Below are 18,704 nucleotides of genomic sequence, written 5' to 3'. Positions count from 1 at the left end.
TTAGTATCAATTCGAAGGGTTCAATTTTTCTGATAATTAACCTCTAAATTTTGTAATTAAGAAACAAAATCAAATGAACAGGCCTTAGTAATGAACAAAGCTCAAACAAGGTAGGCAAGATATATTCAGTAGATTTAACGATTATTTGTTGCTTACAATGCTTAAATTCATGTAGAAACGTTGACTGTACCATATAATACTTAATTAGACCAGTGTGCCTTTAAGAACATTTACATGTTAAGATTGTTGTATAAGATGCTTCAGGCGAAATGCCTCTCACTAGCAGCAGATTACAGATTAAAATCTGAGGGTAGTCTAGCATGAAGACATCTGATGAAAAGTCATCAATCTCAAAAGTGAGCTTCCAAACAGAGCAGCCAATTGGAACAGATTTTACCACAGGGTCAAAAAACAACTGATTTTTAAAGTCAGAATTTACAATACAATACAGCACAGGATCAAGCCTTTTAGCCCACCAAATCTGTGTCAATTCCTTATCCTTATTTAGACCCACTACTTATTGCCAATACGTGGTTTCTACCCCTCTGTCACCCTCCATTCATGTGCCTACCAAGATATGCCTTAAAAGTTGCTAACGTGCCTGCTTCCACCACCTCCACCGGCATTGTGTCCCAGACACTGACCACCCTCTGAGTGAAAAATTTCACCTCTCCCCTAAACTTTCCCCCTCTCACCTTGAACCTGTGCCCTCTTGTAATTGACATTTCCACCCTGGTAAACAAAACCTCTAACTATGGACCCTATTTATGCCTCTCATAATTTTGTAGACCTCTATCAGATCGCCCCTTAGGCCTCATCTTTCTTTGTAGAATGTTCTACAGGAGTCCAATGTGCTTTACATTAACGTAAAGATGCTTGATCTGGAAAGTGACTACTCAATTGAAATCAGTAAGAGTTAATGTATGCTAAGAAATTTCCCTGGAGGTATAACCACAAAGTAGGATTGAAGAAAGTGTGGTTTATTAGGAGACAGAGTATGTGCATTAATTACTAAATGAGCTCATTGCATCAGACTTTGCAAAATGCAAAGAATCTTTCCAGAGTCACAGTAAAGGAAGAGGTAAGAGAGAAGCTGGGCAGAACAAAAACAAAAAGGAAGCACTTAAATGAAGAAAAGCCACACAGTTCAGATGGGGTGCTGGGATCCTAGTTTGCAGAGACAATTAAGTGTGGCGATGATATGCTCCAAATTTTCTGTTTCTTCTATGATAGTGAAACAATGTCAGAGGACAGAAGGATTGCGAATATAATTTCACTATTCAAAAAAGACAAGAATGTTAAACCTAATATAATTAGTTGCACAAACTGAGGACCTTTGTTAACAAAGAAATTGGGGTCAGTTCCAAGTGTCCAGCAGCTACCAGCGAGATGTTTGCTGCAAGAATATTCATTCAGCAGAGTGCAATTTGTGATGAATAGTGCTCTGCAAGGATCAGTGTTAGATCCATAACTATTTATAGTTTATGTTCATGAAGGGACAAGAGTAATATATCTACATTTGCAAATCTTGTTGTAGGCTGCGAGGAGGATGCAAAGAGATAAATAAGAGAAAGAGACAGATGAGGTAATAAGGTGAAGACAGCATACAATATATGACGTATTTTCACTTTGATTAACCAAAATAGAAGAGCAGAACAGTTTTTTTTAAAAAAAGGTGTTGTGCTTTAAAATGTTGATGTGCAGAGAAACTTAGGTATAATCATGCAAGGAACAGCAGCATTGCTAAGATCGCAGAGGCAGCAGCGTAGGTAGTGTTTGGGCTCCCAGCCTGTCCGCTCCCTCTTGCGTGACTGATCATATCCTTTTTAAAATGTTTTTCTTCATTTAACTTTTGGATCAAATTCAATTTTCCTTTTTTCTGCAGCTGTGGTGGAGGGGAGAGGTTGCGAGGAGCTGTCAAGCAGTGGACCCAGTCCATTCCTCGTGATCATGGCAGTCACAGCTTGAGCAACTGTTTCAGCATCAGTGAGATGGGTTCCATTCTTTTCCTCTGATGTTTTGGTGGCGTCTGCAAAGGTGGCAGAGTGAATGATCTCTCGGCCCTCAGGAGTTAATTTGGTTGGTCATTCAGTCCTCAGAGGTTGAGGCAGGCCCCGGTCTTTGAGAGTTGGGACAGTCTCCTTGCTATGCCAGCTGTTGGAGTATTGGTGCTGATGAGAGGTGGCTTTGGCAGAGGTGACATTCTGGGTCTAGTCAGTGGCGGTGAGAGCTGCTTCCTCCTTGGTGTTGTGGTCTCAGGAACTGCTTTAGCAGCTGCAGAGTGCAGTGACTTCCCAGAGCCACTTAGGAAATCAAGAAGTCATGGATGCACCAGAAAATAAAATTTGTCCCAACTTTGTGTGATTTATTTCTTTTTATAATTTATGTAATTAAAATCGCACTGGCTTATACACTGTATTTTCATAAATACACACAACAATAAATTATGACTACAAACATTGTTAAACTCAATGTTAGACCATGAACTCTGATCCCTATATTGATTCTGTTTTACTGCACAGTGTTGATCTGAATCATACTTTTGGTAGTTTTGATTTCAGACTGGTTCTTTTTCTTCTATTCAGACACTGTCTGAAAAAAAGTTTGCTTCTTTATAATCATAACACTCCCTTGTGTTCCATAACATCTTCATCATTCATCCGTCCTATTATCTGCCCTATCCAAGACTTTTGTGCTTTTACCTCCTCCTTGCCTTCAAAAGCATAAAACCCATTATATATTTTCACCTCCTTTCCATATTTCTGACAGGAACTTCTGTTCAGCTTTCTTCAGGGTTTGGAGCTACGCTTCCATGCTGACAGCTCTCTCATAGTACCAAATGGTTGGGGATGATAAACCACATCTCATTTTCAGAGTAGTCAGCTGCTACATTCTGAAACGTAATGATCCCAACAGCCATTTTGATATCTGCTGTCAAATGGTAAGTGCATACTTTAAGTGTGATGTTAGGGTGCCAGGAGGATAGAGTGCCACATAGATTGGCTGCCAGGTAAGGGAGGGGGGTATGATGCCAGTTAGAGAGACTGCCCACTTTGTAAAGTGTCAGATGGGGTGCTAGCTAGGCAGAAAGCCAAGTTTGCGTGGGGGGTGGGTGGGCAGCAAGGTGTCAAGTAGGTACGGTGCAAGGTGGCAAGGGAGCCAGGTAAATAATGCAATGTTGAGGGTAAGTTTTAAATGGCTGGGTGATATTGGATGCAGCAGGGGCAAGAGAGGGGATGGGCGGAGGGGGTCGGGTTGAATCAGGTCTGGTGCAGGAAGGGGGGGGGGGATTGCAAACAGTTTCTCGCCATGTCCAGTAGGAGGGGCTGTAGTGGGCAAGGGAATATTGGGTCAGTTCCAGTCTGTTAGGACTGAAGGTAGAACTGGCAGGAGGTAGCGTCAGGCTAAGTAGGATTGGGTGTGGAATCGTGGAAGGGAGTTCAAAGTGGGGAAAAGAGTGGGCTGGGTGTCAAAATGGGTAAGGGTCGAAGTGTATCCGGAGTTGGAGAAGGGGTTTGAGTCAGTTTCAATGGCAGGAAAGTAGACTGGGGAGTCATGTCCTGGTAATGTAAGAATTAAGTATGAGGTTTGAATTTAACTGAAAGGTAACAATTAAGCATGTTTGCTTAAAGTCGAGTAGTGCAACCAACTAATTTACATCTGGAACATAGCACGTTACTCTTGCCCTTAGATAAGATAAAGTTAGAGTCTAGGCTATCTCCTTGATATACTTGAAGAGGGTTTGGTCTGGTCCTTAACAGTTACCCACTGCATTATTCCTAGTCTCTAACCTGCTCTTGTCGCCATTGCATTTATATGATGAATACTGTTGAGTTTCTTGTCAATGTTAACCTCAGAACATTAATAATGATGGATTATCATCTGCACTTGAAAAATGACTGCCTATCCAGTGGAAAATCCACTGATTTGGTTTGTCTCTCTATGGATGCCACCAGATCTATTGAGTACTTCCAGAACTTTATTAACTATAATGTTCATTTTAAGGCAGCGTAATTGCTGCATTACCTCCTAAAGGCTGGAATGACAGTTTGATGCTTAGTAAGGATAACTGAGTGGCCACATCAAAAGTCTAGTATATCTGCACACTCTGAACTATCTCGTAGGTATCACTGAATCTGAAGCAATGTTGCAGAGCCCATTCTTCTGTTGAAAGCATGCCTGTATCTAATAAGCATTATAGAACTGGCAATGTAAAAATGAGTACTCTTTGTTGTAATCTTCAACCTGCCACTGTCTTCATTCTATTGGGATGATCAAGCAGTGGCAACATTATATTTTCCATGTTACCACCTCATGACACATGACCTTCTCCAGACATGAAACTGGGAAGAGTGGGCAGTTTGGTGGCAGGGGATGAAGGAAAGTAGCTGTGATTGTTTCTTTGTTGTCACGGCTCTGCATTCAGTTGTCTTTAACTTTCGTTGTAATGGTCCTTATCCTTCTCCTCGTTCAGTTGAATAAAAGGCCCCCAACTGACTGAAAAGCATCTTGACCTTTTCTAGGCATTTTTATTGTCTGCCTCACAATGATAGCCCATTTCAACAGAAAGCAATGACCACAGTAACGGTTGAAGTTGCTGCCTGTACTTTGTAACCACTATATTCAATCAGCTCAAGTACATGTCTAATCAAGTTATTCACTTGCAGATCAAAATTTACAACTACTAACAACTGTTGAACAATGAAAGTCATTGGAATTAGCATAAGTTTCCCCATTACTTTCGATATGTCTTGAATGTAAAAAGGATAGGCTTTTCTAAATGCTGCAGTCAAGTACAGAATGGCCTGTGAGGGAAATCTTAAACATTTAAATTACAGCAAATTCTGTACTTTATGGACATAACCATTGGCAAATAGTAGCCCATTTGATCTCTGCATTAATGGAACCAATCAGGCAATTAGACCATTTAAAACAAAATGCAATGTGGGTTTAGGAGGCATTCAAAATACAGTTTAGTTTGGAAGACTTCCTGCTACTCAGTAGCACATTGCACTGGGTCAGCAGATGGTGAGTGGAGTGCTACAACATTCAAAGGTGAGAACAGGTCCTTCAAAAAGCACAAGAGTAAATGTGAAGAGGTTATTTTTGCCTTCAAACATTCCCAATGTGTTCATTCTGTCAGTTTTTCTATATTATCATATGTGACAGGCAGAATCCTTCAAACTTTACTGGAGGATTCAAAGGTCAATTTGTGCCTAAAGAATAGATGTTACTAACGATATTGTACCTACTTTTTATTTGCTTATAGTTAGTTTGAAGTCACTCAATGCATTCATCTAAGGTCTGTAAACCAAGAACAGAACCCGTGAAGAGATGATTACCTGGCTAAGGTAGATTGAGCAGGCAATTCTTAGAAGAACAATGTTTAAATGTTGCTATGGAGAGAATTGTACTGCATGACAATCATGGTAATTTTATGCAACAGACCAAATCTATTCCTGATTCTTCGAGCATTATAGACCACATTGCTATGTGGTAATTTATAGCTGCCAGTAAATTAAGCCGTCTAATACAAAAAGTGTTTCAGTAATTGTTTAAAGCAGCTTAATAAGCCTGAAATGAGACTCCAGGCCCCTATAAATTACTACATTGTAATACTGTCATATTACAAATTGCAGGTGGTGGATCTTTGTCTGGATAATAATGCTAGTCATCCTAGATACAAGTAGGTGTCAGCCTTAGCTCACAAGTTGAGCTCAAGGTGGGTTCAATTCCCAAACAGAGACTTTGGATGGAATCTTTGGGACTTAGACCTGTTGGAATAATAGAGTTCAACCAGACTTACTAATGGGTGGAGCAAATTCATGACACTTTCACACAACCAGACTGCATTGATACGCTGCTTTAGAGATCAACTTTACCAATTGAGTAAAGTTATTTGGGGATAGCACTTCCATTGTGTCAAAGGATGGCCTTCTAATTAAAAGGCATTTGGAATAGATGACAAAGACTCACCATCATGTGGATTTTTGAGGATGCAGCAACCACAGAAAAGGAAGGCTGCTCCCTGGGTCCCTCACCTGGAGGTTTTGTTTTGGGATTTCAGGGATTGCACTGAACTGAGCTTTTCCCATGTTGAGAGGATAAGGATTACCTTTCCAATCAAGCAGCTGTAGATGGATGTGGCCAAGACAGTCAGCAACAGAAGTGTGCCCCTTCAAACTTGGAGAAAGTGCACTGAGGAACCAGATACTCAGACGGCAAGATGGTAGAGTGGCAGAACACATTCAGGACCAAGCCTCACACAACTTCCTGGCATTATTCTGCACAGAATGCCTGAGATCAGTATACCTTGCAGCTCCACCCATTCCTCTCTCTCCAGCAGCTTTCATCCCCGCCAGAGCACTCACCCTCATCCTATTTCCCTTTGACATCCATGCCTCACACAAATACCATCCATCCCTGCCCTCCACACAAGTGATTATGAACTCACACTTCTTTGTCTCCTTTGAAGAGGACAGAGAATGCAAGTTGGTGAGAGACAATAGTCTTGTAGCTGGGTGTGGCCAGTGACACTCATCTTGCTAGACATTGGAAATGCAGGTCCATCTGCTCCATTGGGAAGGGGATCTTTCTCCAGGAGACTCCAGTGGCAATGTTCTGTGAGAACCTGAGCCTGCAAAGGCACTGCTGATCGGACATGCTGAGAGAGCTCATGGTCTGACCATAGACCCTTGTTGGGGGTCTTGCTTCCTTCCAGTTGGATCTTGGAATTCATTCTGTCTATCCTTTAAAAGACAAGTAGCAGGAGCATGCAAACACTCACAACATCAACTCATAAAAGCTAACAAAAGAACCTCTAACAATTTGCTCAGCACTTTTTATATCCACTCTAGATACATTACAATAATATTGAGCACTCTGCTCAGGCTTGGACTGTGTGAGGCAATTTTGCTGGGCTAAGGATCTCAGACTGTGATTTTGGTGAAAAGGGAGGTAGTGTGGACACATTGAGCAGAAATCTACCTGGGGAAGATGGCAGGGTGGGACTGAATGACTATTTTTCTGGAAGGAAAATCGATAATTATCCATCAAACTTGAAATAAGTTTCTTCTGCAGCCATAATACACTGTGGGTGGACTAAAGTAGTACAAAGTGGAAACTGCAACTATAAGTGTAATCAAATCCCACCATCAGAAGGCGCTGGCCCATCTCATTGACCAATACCTCCATCGGTCCCAGCAGCTTCAGGTCTCTGTATTGGATACAGCCAGAACTGCAGCATTCTAAGGTGAAGGCCAGAATCATGTAAGTGAGAGTGATGAGGCAATTATTTGGCTATCTTGTGGTTTTTGTGCAAAGAAGGTTGATGCTACCAATCCTCCTTAATTTGGCTAGGTAGAAGGACCTCATAGGTTCACAGTGGTATAGATTAGATTCCCTACAGTATAGAAACAGGCCCTTCAGCCCAACAAGTCCACACCAACCCTCCAAACAGTAACCCATCCAGACCCATTTCCTGCTGACTAATGCACCTGTGGGCAATTTAGCATCTTTGTACATCTTTGGACTGTGGGAGGAAACCAGACCACCCAGAGGAAACCCACGCAGACACGGGGAGAATGTGCAAACTCCAAGCAGACCATCGCCTGAGGCTGGAATTGAACCTGGGACCTTGGTGCTGTGAAGCAGCAGTGCCAACCACTGTGCCACCCCTGGATCACCACTATTTAGTCTTAATAAGAAGATACTCTCGGCTGAGCAAGAGATTGCTTATTCCAAGAAAGCAATTATGTACAAGTTACAGTAAGCTACTAGGCTTCAAGAGATCTCAGGATTTTCTGTCTTATCTCCGCCAATATCAGTATGGCATAACCTGACTGGGTGAAGTTTGATGCAGTCTCCCTTAGCATATAGAGTAGACATGGTTGGGGTGTGAAGGTTGAAGTTCATGTAGGATAGAAGGGAGAGGAAAGTACAATATTCTGTTGTTGGCCCCAATCAAAGACAGTACCCACTCTTCCTTTCTACTCTTTTAAATACTTCTTAAAACAAAGTCTACCTGCTCCTACTCTCCTGTCCACGCTAACTAAATTATCGCAGGGGCAGGTAATATTAAGGATTAGCTGAGGTTTAAACTCAGGTGACCCTCCATTATTTACCTACATATATTGGGAAGACTGCTGATACTATAAAGGGCTGGTGAGCTTGGAGACGAACCCTGAACCATTTTACGTGCCCTGCGTACCAGCCAAAAAGACACCTGGCAAGTACATGTAATACCACCTAGTCCATAGTTGCTGCCCAAAGGAATTAACTTAAGCTACAGCATTCTCATGATGAGCCCGAATTTCAAACACTTGGTGAGCTGCAAAGGTAAGGCACATTACCAGTAGAAAACCATTACATCCATGGCATTAGACAATAACAATTATGAGCCAGAGACACTGAAGAAATAACAATGGATCTCCAAGTCAAGATGGTTTGCAACTTGGAGAAAACTTTCATGTAGTGGTGCTCACAATGGTCCACTGTCCTTTCTTGATTGCAAAGGTTGAGTGCTTGGAAGTTGCTGTCAAAGAAACCTTGGAAAGTTCAATCACAAGGTAGTCAACTGTGTAAATTCACATTATAATAGTTTGGTAATAACCAAACTATTACATTATAATAGTTTGGTTATTACATCCTCAATTCAAGACCATTGCTACATATATCTCTCAGTCTGTATTTATAGTTTACATAATCTGCATTCTAGAAACGCACAATTTGCAATTTGTTTTTCTGGAGTCAGGCATATACTGAAGGCCTTTAAAAATAAATGGTGGGCAGGACACAATTTCACATTTTAACCCCCAGTCCTGGTCCTGGCAAATTTTACCAGCACAGAATATGTTGTGAGGCTATATTTTGCATGCTTGATCGGCACAGTTCCATTGTGGAGTAGGGATTTTATACTCCTCAAGCCCCTCCGTTGTCATGGAATGAGCTAGCTTCTCACATATGATTCCTTACTCCTCTCGGGACTGTGAACTGAATTTTTGATTTATGAACCTTCCGTAAGTTATATTTATGAGACCCATTTCATGACCTTGAATAGCCCCTGCAGCTGCCACACTCTCTGAAGAAACAGAGGACTATCCATATGTTCTGTTGATATTGTTCATTGATAGCCTCATTATGAATACTTGGTGAAGCTCCAAGACAATCAAATGGCTTAGCTCAACGTGAGACTGTTTTCAAATTGGATATAGATGTTGAATTTCATTGATTACTATCTTTATGAGTTTAAAATAAGTACTCTTTCTTTGAACTTTTTTGCTGAATGTTTATATATTAATTTGGACAAGATTAAGAGGTGTAAAGGAAGCTATGTTTCTATTATTGTTGCTACAATGTCTTCGAACTATGTTGCTGTGAGTATAGAGCCACAGGAAGTGCAAAGCAGGTAAGGATGGCAGATTTGCTTCTTTACAAGAAATTAGTGAAAAAGCTAGATTTTTATAACAATTAGTAATGGTTTGTCATCACCGATGTGTGCTTCCCATTTTAGAACTTGAATTCATGGTTTCATAGTAATAGAAGCTGGAGTACTCCATTTGGCCCGTTGAGCCTGCTCCGCCACTCATTAAGATTATGGCTGATCTAGCCATCGTCTCTGCTCCTCCTACCTTCAAGTTCCATTGGTTGTGAGGATTGGACCAATGTCTCCAATCCATTAACCCATGTCGCTAGATTACTAGTGCAGTGACATTACCACTATGCTATGTCATGATCACAGATCATAAACCAAGATCATTAATATACTGGATGTACTGAACATTTTAATGGCAACATGTGTTTTGTTTTAATAAAAGGGACATCTAGCCAAAAGATAACTGTGAATAGAAATTCAGAAAGCTTAAAAAGGAAGACATAACAAGAGGCTGACAAGCCAAACCCTTCTAAACAGGGAGGACAATTCCCTCAGACCATGTTTGTGTTTTACCCTCCCAGGGATATACCAAAACAAAAGTATTTGAAACTGACTTCAACCCTAACATGCCCATGTTTAGTGGTCTCACATCCTAATGTTTGGCCTAATGTATTACAAATTTGAGAACAGCCGTTAAACAACTCTGCAGTGCCTGCAATGAAAAGGAAAAGTATTTTCGCACTTTGAGTGATGCCAGCCAGCCACTGTTGAAAGTGACCAGATCAAAAGAACTTCAATCAAATTGCAAGGCTAAGATATCTAAGAATTCCAAAATTTCCAATGTCACTGCTCTGAAAGCTAGTGCTTCCAAATAAACCTGCTGGTCTATCACCTGGTACTGTGTGAATTTTAACTCCAACAGTGGCTCCTCCACATCAATGCTGCCAGTAACATTCACTGCAATGGCCACATTCTACTATCCAACCTTCACAAATGATTCTTTTTCTTAAACTTTCGTCTTTTTTGTACTCACTTCTTATTCCTAATTTATGTGTCTGTATGGTGCACTATTACTTTGTCTGGTGTATTGTACCTAATAAATTCATTATTTTGTTTGCTCAAACAAGCCTGGTTATACTGGCTTCTTTAAAATGTAATTTCATTTGGTTTGGGAAGAAGGAAAAGGAAAGGATTCTTTTCAAAATTAACTTTGTTGTGACCAACTGAAGGGGCAGTTGAAGACGAAAGTGGAACCTGTTCGCCCCTCCTCATCCAGCAGCTTAATTATTTGGGGTACCATGTCTGGAATTGTAATGAATTGGAGAACTTTGCCCGAGGATGGTTATAATAGTTTGCATTGCCCCATAAATAGTTATTACAGCAGCCCCTTTCAGTTTTATATTCCAGAAATTGCCAACAATAAGCCTTTGCTCATGAGCAATACTCCCTCGAACTTGTGTGCATGGCCAACTTGTTACCCTGCAAAATCCCTTGAAGGTTGACAATGGTGCTTATGCATACATTTTAAAGGATCTTTGTCTGTGTAGCCTGAATGTTCGCTGTGTGGCATATTCCTGATTTCTCAATGACTGAGCACAACACAGCTTAGACGAACCACAACTCATAAGCCCTTGCCTACATGTCAAACAAAATAGCCTTTTATCTTCTGTACTGGAGGAACACATTGCAGAAACATTGGAGTAAGAAAGAGATCACTTAAGGCTGGCATGACGGGCCCACATTATGGTGGTAATTAGTGTGTTGTATTTCTGTGAGCCAATCAAGTCATAATGCTTGTTAAATCTCTGTGTACGGTGTATGTTCCTACAGTAGTGGGTGACCCTGCAATGTTAATTGACATGAATATTAATGTTGGTATTTGGGCAGATGCTGCTTATTGGAAGGCAGAATGACTGTTACACATGGAGTACATGACTTAAAACAGAGAAGCAGGGATTATTCAGCTAACAGCATCTTGATAAATTTGGCTGTAAACATCTAGTTGAACACTTCTCTGTTTCTTATATCCTGTATTTCCTCAGTATCCTCAGTAACATCTAAAGTCTTCCTGCAGTTGTAACATCAAGAATGTATTGTATTGCAGAGCTTACAGCAAACTAACATGAAGGACTTTCTTTGGGTTCAATTAAAAGATGACAGGAGACTTGTCTTTCTCACTCATGAGCTGTGCATCAGGGTTACCATTGGAGTTATGGATGAGAGAGTCTATTGTAATTCATTTGCTGAGCATATCATCTCAGTGTAGCCATGAACGAAGTGGGCAGGAGAAAGTTTTTGTCCCCAAGCAGTCATTTCCCACTTGCTCTATACCAGTAGGGGATGTGGAGATGCAAGATTTGCACAATACAAAAGGTCAGCCTGGGTTCAAGTCCTGTCTGTTCTGTGTTTGTGTCATAATACATCTGAACAGGGTGATTAAAAATATCTGAAAGCCCTTATTGGCTGTCAGATAAATGAACACAGATCTTTATGAGCAGTTCTGATTCATCATGCCTCAATTAAATATCCATAAGGATTCAAAACCTGTGCAATTCATTAAGTTATGCTTGCTTGAAAGACACTCATATTTATAGAGTGCATGTATTTTTTAGTGGTTGATGTCATGGCGGCAGTTGGAAATGAAGAAGTCAAGGGCAGGTAGCAGGCCAGCACGAGGTGTCCAGGTGGATGGGGTGTGTTGGAGGTGGGAGAAAAGGTCCTCGGTGGGAGGGCGGGTGTCTTGGTCGTAAAATTTGTTTTACTGCTCCTCGTCGTTTTGCCTGCTCCTCGGATGCTGCCTGACCTGCTGTGCTTTTCCAGCAACATACAGTCAACTCATATTTACAGCAAAGAAAGAGACCATTTGGTCTATTCTAATTAACAAAGGTCTGGCTACACAAATCCCATTTTCCAGCTTTTGGCCCATAGCCCTGGAGAATATGGCAATATAAATGTACATCTATGTACTGCTTAAATGTTATAAATGTTTCTGACTAATGCTTTCTGGCTAAGTTCCAGCCTCCCACCACTGTCCAGTTGAAAACATTTCTCCTCACCTCCCCTCTTAGCCTGCTACTATTTATCTTAAATTTACGTCCCCGAGTCACAGATCAAGAAATAATGGAAAATGCCTTCGCATCCATCCCTCATAATTGTATGCTTTCATGTCAAACCCCTCTCAATTTTCACTGCTCTAAAGAAATCAACCCCAGCCTATCAAACCTCTCCTCAGAGTGCAGAGCCTCTAGACAAGGGAGCATTGTGATAAATTTTCTCTACACCTTCTCTGGTGCAATCACATCCTTTCTACAATGTGGTGTCCAGAAGTGAATGCAGTACTCTAGTTGTAGCCGAATCGCCATTCTGTACAATTCTAGCAAAACCTCCATGTTCATGTATTCTGCACCTCAGCCAGTAAAGGCAAGTATCCCAAATGTTTTCTTAGCCACCTTATCAACTCCACAGGACAATATGGATGCTGTCAATGAAGAAAGAATTTGGAGGGGAAAATGCAATCTGTGAGTTAGAGTACTGTCTGAAAACATCCATCCGTCACTCTGGATTCTGGATGGGACAAGTGGCCAAAGGTTTCATGGCAAAGGAAGTAGCAGCGATAATTCAAATGGTAGCCTAGAAGGAGATGCAGATGAAGAAGCTCAGTGTTGCAGCAACTTTAACTGTCCTTACTGTAACTGTCGTTACTGTAACTGTCAGTTGTCAATCTTGTTGTTGATGTCCCACAACTTCTGTCAAATACTTCCTTGAGAAGCCAACCTTCCATATCCATAGCTCCTCAGAACAGTAAAACCTCAAACTAATGGTCCCAAATCTTGGAGAATCAGGAGCTTTGGATTTTGCGAACATGCATCCTCTTCATTTGGTACTCCTATAGCTCCAATTGATTTCTCTTGCTTCTGGTGCTTTTCTTGCCATAGCTGAATTGCCAGTGGGATTTCCGTGCAGAAATAACTCCTACACCAGAACCAGCTTGATCAGTTCACAACATTCTGCAAGTACTGGAAGAAAATGGAACAAAAACAGCCACTACAACTTCCTACATATTTTGCAGAAGGGAGCTCAGACTACTTTTGATTATCACAGCTCATGCCTGTCTCGTGATTTATGCGGAGAAAGTGAGGACTGCAGATGCTGGAGATCAGAGCTGAAAATGTGTTGCTGGAAAAGTGCAGCAGGTCAGGCAGCATCCAAGGAACAGGAGAATCGACGTTTCGGGCATAAGCCCGTGATTTATGCTCCTCATGATCAAATTTCAGAAGCAGGAATTGAAACAGTTGAGTAGACAGAAACAAAATGGACACCGGTGGTCCTACCTACATGCATGGATTTGAATTAGGAAGTATTCAGAATGCTGCAATTGTGTTGCTGGGTGTTCTGACCAACAAGGCTGAGATCTGCTGTAAAATAGAGATGGATCGGCATTCCTCTATAAATTGATTTTTCCATTCTTTGCATTATATTGACATAATTTCAAAGCAAAAACTGATGGAGGGGCTTGAAAATTGTCACTTTTTAACATTTTTATGTTTACAGTAACACATTAACTTACTTGAAGTAACAGTGAAATACCTTAGTGCTTTCTCCTTAATTTATGCTTTCTATCACACAATTTGGGAATTTTCACACTGATCTTTTGCTGAAATATCTTTTCTCAATTTCCATCTAAATTTGCAGAATGACAATCTCTGCTGAAACAAAATGTGACTCCAGATAAGTGTGATTACACCTTTTTCAATGAAGTATTTGAAGATTTTGACCATTATTGGATGCTTAAAATTTGCAGGTATCTATTAATGAAATATTTCCTCCCCTCAGTGAGCACTGAACTTCTCCTCTGGATATAAACATATCTAATTCCCTAGCATGCTTTGTTTTTGCTGCTGGGTAAAACCCTTTTTCAATTACTTACAATATGCCTATTAAAGGGAACAATAGTTAAAACAAACTAGAAATATTTACTCAGTTCTTCATATTGTCTAATCATTATATCCAAGTTAGGAGCTCAAACTTCAATGCAGCTTTTTCTAAGTCACAGTTTCAGATCATAACAACTGTTCCAGGCAAGGGATCAGAGTCAATATATCTTCACACTCAGAGAGCTTTGACTTGGGGAGTTTAACAGTAATTTTGTAAATGACATTTCAAACTGTATACACATTGCAGAGAAGCCATTTTTTGTTACCGATATTGGTGACAGAATTGTTGCTCAGTGCCCTTTATTTGAATCCCCCGGCATACTGTAGATTTAGCAAAATTGCAAGGGAGTTATATCGGACTAGAAACAGGGTAGAAGACTTTGTGAACACTCGCCCAATCACATATTTGATTCTCTGGACTTTTAATGTCCAAGTAATTTGTTGCCTTTTTTACCCCCATATCCTTGCAATAAGTGCCTTGGCTTTCCTTGACCAAGAACTTCTACATACAGTACATAGTTTTAGCCCACTTGTGTAAGGTTGACTCAAAGATCTATTATTGCATTGTATTTCACATAATCATAAATTATAGGACAAAATCCTAATGTAGATTGTAAAGTACTGTTCAATAATTACATAATTTTTATCCTCATTTCAAAACCTTTTATTTGCATAGATGAAACTGGTAATGTTTGTTATTTAATTGAAATGATGGAACAGCATTTTATCCAAATAAAAAGTCTGAATGATTTGAACGTCTTAATTCTTAAACCAAAGTGCACTATTCGGCAAAAGATTGCTATTACTTTGGAATGATGCATTTGGATGAATGGCTTAGTACTCACAACTGATTTCTGGTAACCGATTGTGAAGGGCCAGAATATTATCACATGGATTTATAGCCTCATGCATTTTTTCAATGCTTATTATCCATTTCAATGTCCATTTACTTCTTAAAATACTATGTTCATTTTGAATAAGTGTGGATGGCAGTCTCAATCTAATTTCACCCCTTTTTATGCCAACAAGTGTGAGGAAGTGACAGCCATGACGGCTGATCAGATTTTTAGTTCAGTTTCAGCCCACACACTATGAAGCAAATATTATTATGTTAAATCACCTCAAAACCACTTATGTCTGAATTGGTTTATTTAATCAAAACAGTGGAGCGACACTATTCTGTGCAGATTAATATCAAAAAAATTAACTATCCTATATGAAATGCTTTCTTTGATTATTACTTTCATCAAGATATCTGGATCTTCATGCTGTAATAGGAAGATAAAAGAGGAAACACAAAGAAAGCCTTAAGCACATAGTATTGTGGTTTTATCGATTGGAATTTGGTATCCAGTCATCAAGTCACCTTTATTTACATGTGGAAAGCCCTTGACACTGATCTAGCTCCCTCAGAGCCAGCTCTCAGAGTGAACAGAACCGCTGACATTCCTGTTTATATCTGTTAGCCAGGGGTCCCTTATTGGTCCAGGTTAACAACTCCAGTCAGGGAACTCGTATTCTATGAGGTCCACCTGGCTCGTCTCATTACAACCATGACATCCTTCCCCATCTAATTGAGGGGACATAGGCTAGTTCTTTTCCTTGTAGGTTCTCCCAGGGTATTTTTACACTGGGTCCAGTTTCTTCCATATCAGCCTCAGAAATGGGTAGCATGTACCGGACTGTAGCCCGCCTCTTGAGCCCAGAGCATCTCGGAAGAAAGTCACCTTCTTCTTCAGGCAATAAAGACGTCAAGGCTGCGACATCTACTGTGTCCATCTCAGACTGTGAGGTTCCTTCAACGCTAGATGAAGTGGGGGAAACCCATGGGTTCTGATACCCTTTCCAGCTGTTCTGAGGGGCCGGTGTATGCTTTGTTCCTGCCCCGTTTGTGAGTTCACAGCAATCATTTAGTGTACGTGCTTGTTCAGGACCACCTCACCCACACAAACTTTGTATATCATGGGACCTGATCTCATCTCTTCGTCATACAAGGCACAGTTCCTACACCAAACTTCATTCCCTGAAGTAAAATGTTCTTCTTATTTTGCGGAGTCTTGTGTCTGGCATTAGCGTTCCTGATGCCATTTCACCTTCCAAATCTGGGAAGATCAGAGTTAACCTGGTGCAGAGACTTCTCCCCATTAGTAACTCTGCTGGAGCAATCCCTGGAGTTTCATTAGGGGTGGTCCTATCATCAGATAGGATCCAGGACAATTTGTTATTTAGTGAAACTATAGGTCATTTCTTTAAGCCTGCCTTCAAACATTGGACTGCTCTTTCTGCAAGACCACTGGAGGGATGGATGGTATGGAGCTGCCCTTATATGATGGATATCATTCAACTTTAGAAGAAACTCAAATTATCTATTGGTGAACAACGGTCCATTATCTGTGACCAACACTTTCAGGAGTCTGCATTGTAAAAGATGCACACAATTTTTCGATTGTTGTCATTTGACGAATGAACTCTATGCAAATCAGCCAATTTGAGTGGGCATCCACAATGATTATAAACATTAAGCCCATGAAAGGACCAGCGAAATCAATGTGTAACTGAGTCCCGCGTTCATCCATGACTCCCACGAATGTGGGGAAGCTAGTGACAGTAATTTTTCTCTTTGTTGGCACTCTGGGCACTACCCCACCAAGTCAGCTATATCTGCATCCAATCCTGACCACCAGACATAACTTAGCATTAACATATTCATTTTGAAAACGCTAGTATGATCAGGTGGAGTTCAGCAAGTATTTGGCAGTGACCTTTGCTCAGCCAATCACTCCTGTTCCCCATAATAACATGCTATCCTCTACAATGATCTGGTTTCTCAGAGTCCAAAAAGGTTTCAATTTGGGTTGGGTTGCCTCTTTAGACTCCCCCCGCACCATCAGCTGTTTCAGTTTTGCCAAGTCTGGATATTTCTGCATCTAAAGTCTGATAGTAAACTGTGAATTGAAATGTGTTCAGAATATTTAAAACCATTATGGACTCTTCCAGTGGTAATAACACCAGCGGTGCATCTGCCAGTGGGAGGCGGCTCAATGCATCCATATTTGCCAAAGATAATGCCAGTCCAGTTAGGCTTTATCCAGTTGGCGCTTTTGCATGGTTACATCATTAATTCCATACACCAAATGGTCTCTCGGCATCTCATTAAAGGTTAAACCAAAGTCACATGCCTCTGACAGTCATCTTAACCTCATCAAAAATCCCATTACGGATTCCCCTAGTTTTTGAAGAGCATCTCAGAATTAGAGAAGGCTTGGAGTGATAATATCCCTTGATTAAATCCAACAACTCTTGAAAGGCTTTTGTATCTGGTGCCTCAGGGAACGTTAGGGTCCTAATAATGGAAAAAGCTGTGGGTCCAAAAACTGTCAGGAGAATTACCTGTTGCTTTTCACTTGCCCCAGTGCCATTTGACAAGAAAATATGACACATTCTTTCCAAATACTGGGCCCAGTCTTTGATGGCAGGATCGAATCGGTCAAGCTTCCCAAATAATGACATAATCCAGAAATCTTACCTCAACTCAAATACAACTTCTGTGAGTGAATATCTTCAGGATCCTGCTTTTTTCTCATCGCCACTGAAATAACTCCACAATGGCTAGTTCCTGTCACTAACATACCCTTCATTTACACATGGAGAAGCCTTGACACTGATCCAGCTCTCAGAATGAACAGAACCTGTGACATTCCTTTTTTGTATCTGTCCACCAGGGCTCCCTGATTGGACCAGATTAACAGCCCCAATCAAGGAACTCATATTCTATGAGGTCCACATGGCTGACCTTGTTACAATCATTACAGAATTGTACTTTTCTTTTCAGCTATGGCCATGTTCTGAGAAACTGCAGATGGTACCATCGATCTACATATTTCTACTTGGCTTCATCTATCCCACAGAATGACTGAATCAGAAAACCAGAAATGTCTTGAAACGGTTAAAGGTGGATAAATTCCCAGGACCTGATCGGGTGTCCCGAGAGCTCTGTGGAAAGCTAGAGAAGTGATTGCTAGTCCTCTTGCTGAGATATTTGTATCACCGATAGTCAGAGATGAGGTGCTGGAAGATTGGAGGTTGGTAAATGTGTGCCACTGTTTAAGACGGGCGGTAAAGTCAAGCCAGGGAATTATAGACCGATGAGCCTGACCTCAGCAGTGGGCAAATTGTTGGAGGGAATCCTGAGGGACAGAATGTACATGTATTTGGAAAGGCCAGAACTGATTTGGAATAGTCAACATGGCTTTGTGCATGGGAAGTCATGTCTCACAAACTTGATTGAGTTTTTTGAAGAAGTAACAAAGAAGATTGATGAGGGCAGAGCAGTAGTTGTGATCTATACGGACGTCAGTAAGGTGTTCGACAAGGTTCCCCATGGGAGATTGGTTAGC

General features: G+C 40.9%; 1 protein-coding gene across 2 annotated transcripts in view; it reads right to left on the bottom strand.

Moving 5' to 3' along the window:
- The window catches only part of LOC122560076 (cadherin-4-like), a 668,379-nt gene that overhangs the window by 90,789 nt on the left and 558,886 nt on the right, over positions 1-18,704 (bottom strand). The window lies entirely within an intron of this gene.

Source organism: Chiloscyllium plagiosum, chromosome 20 (assembly GCF_004010195.1).
Source record: "Chiloscyllium plagiosum isolate BGI_BamShark_2017 chromosome 20, ASM401019v2, whole genome shotgun sequence".
NCBI lineage: Eukaryota > Metazoa > Chordata > Chondrichthyes > Orectolobiformes > Hemiscylliidae > Chiloscyllium > Chiloscyllium plagiosum.
The sequence above is the reverse complement of the archived record's forward strand: the minus strand, read 5'-3'. Positions and strand labels throughout refer to the sequence as shown.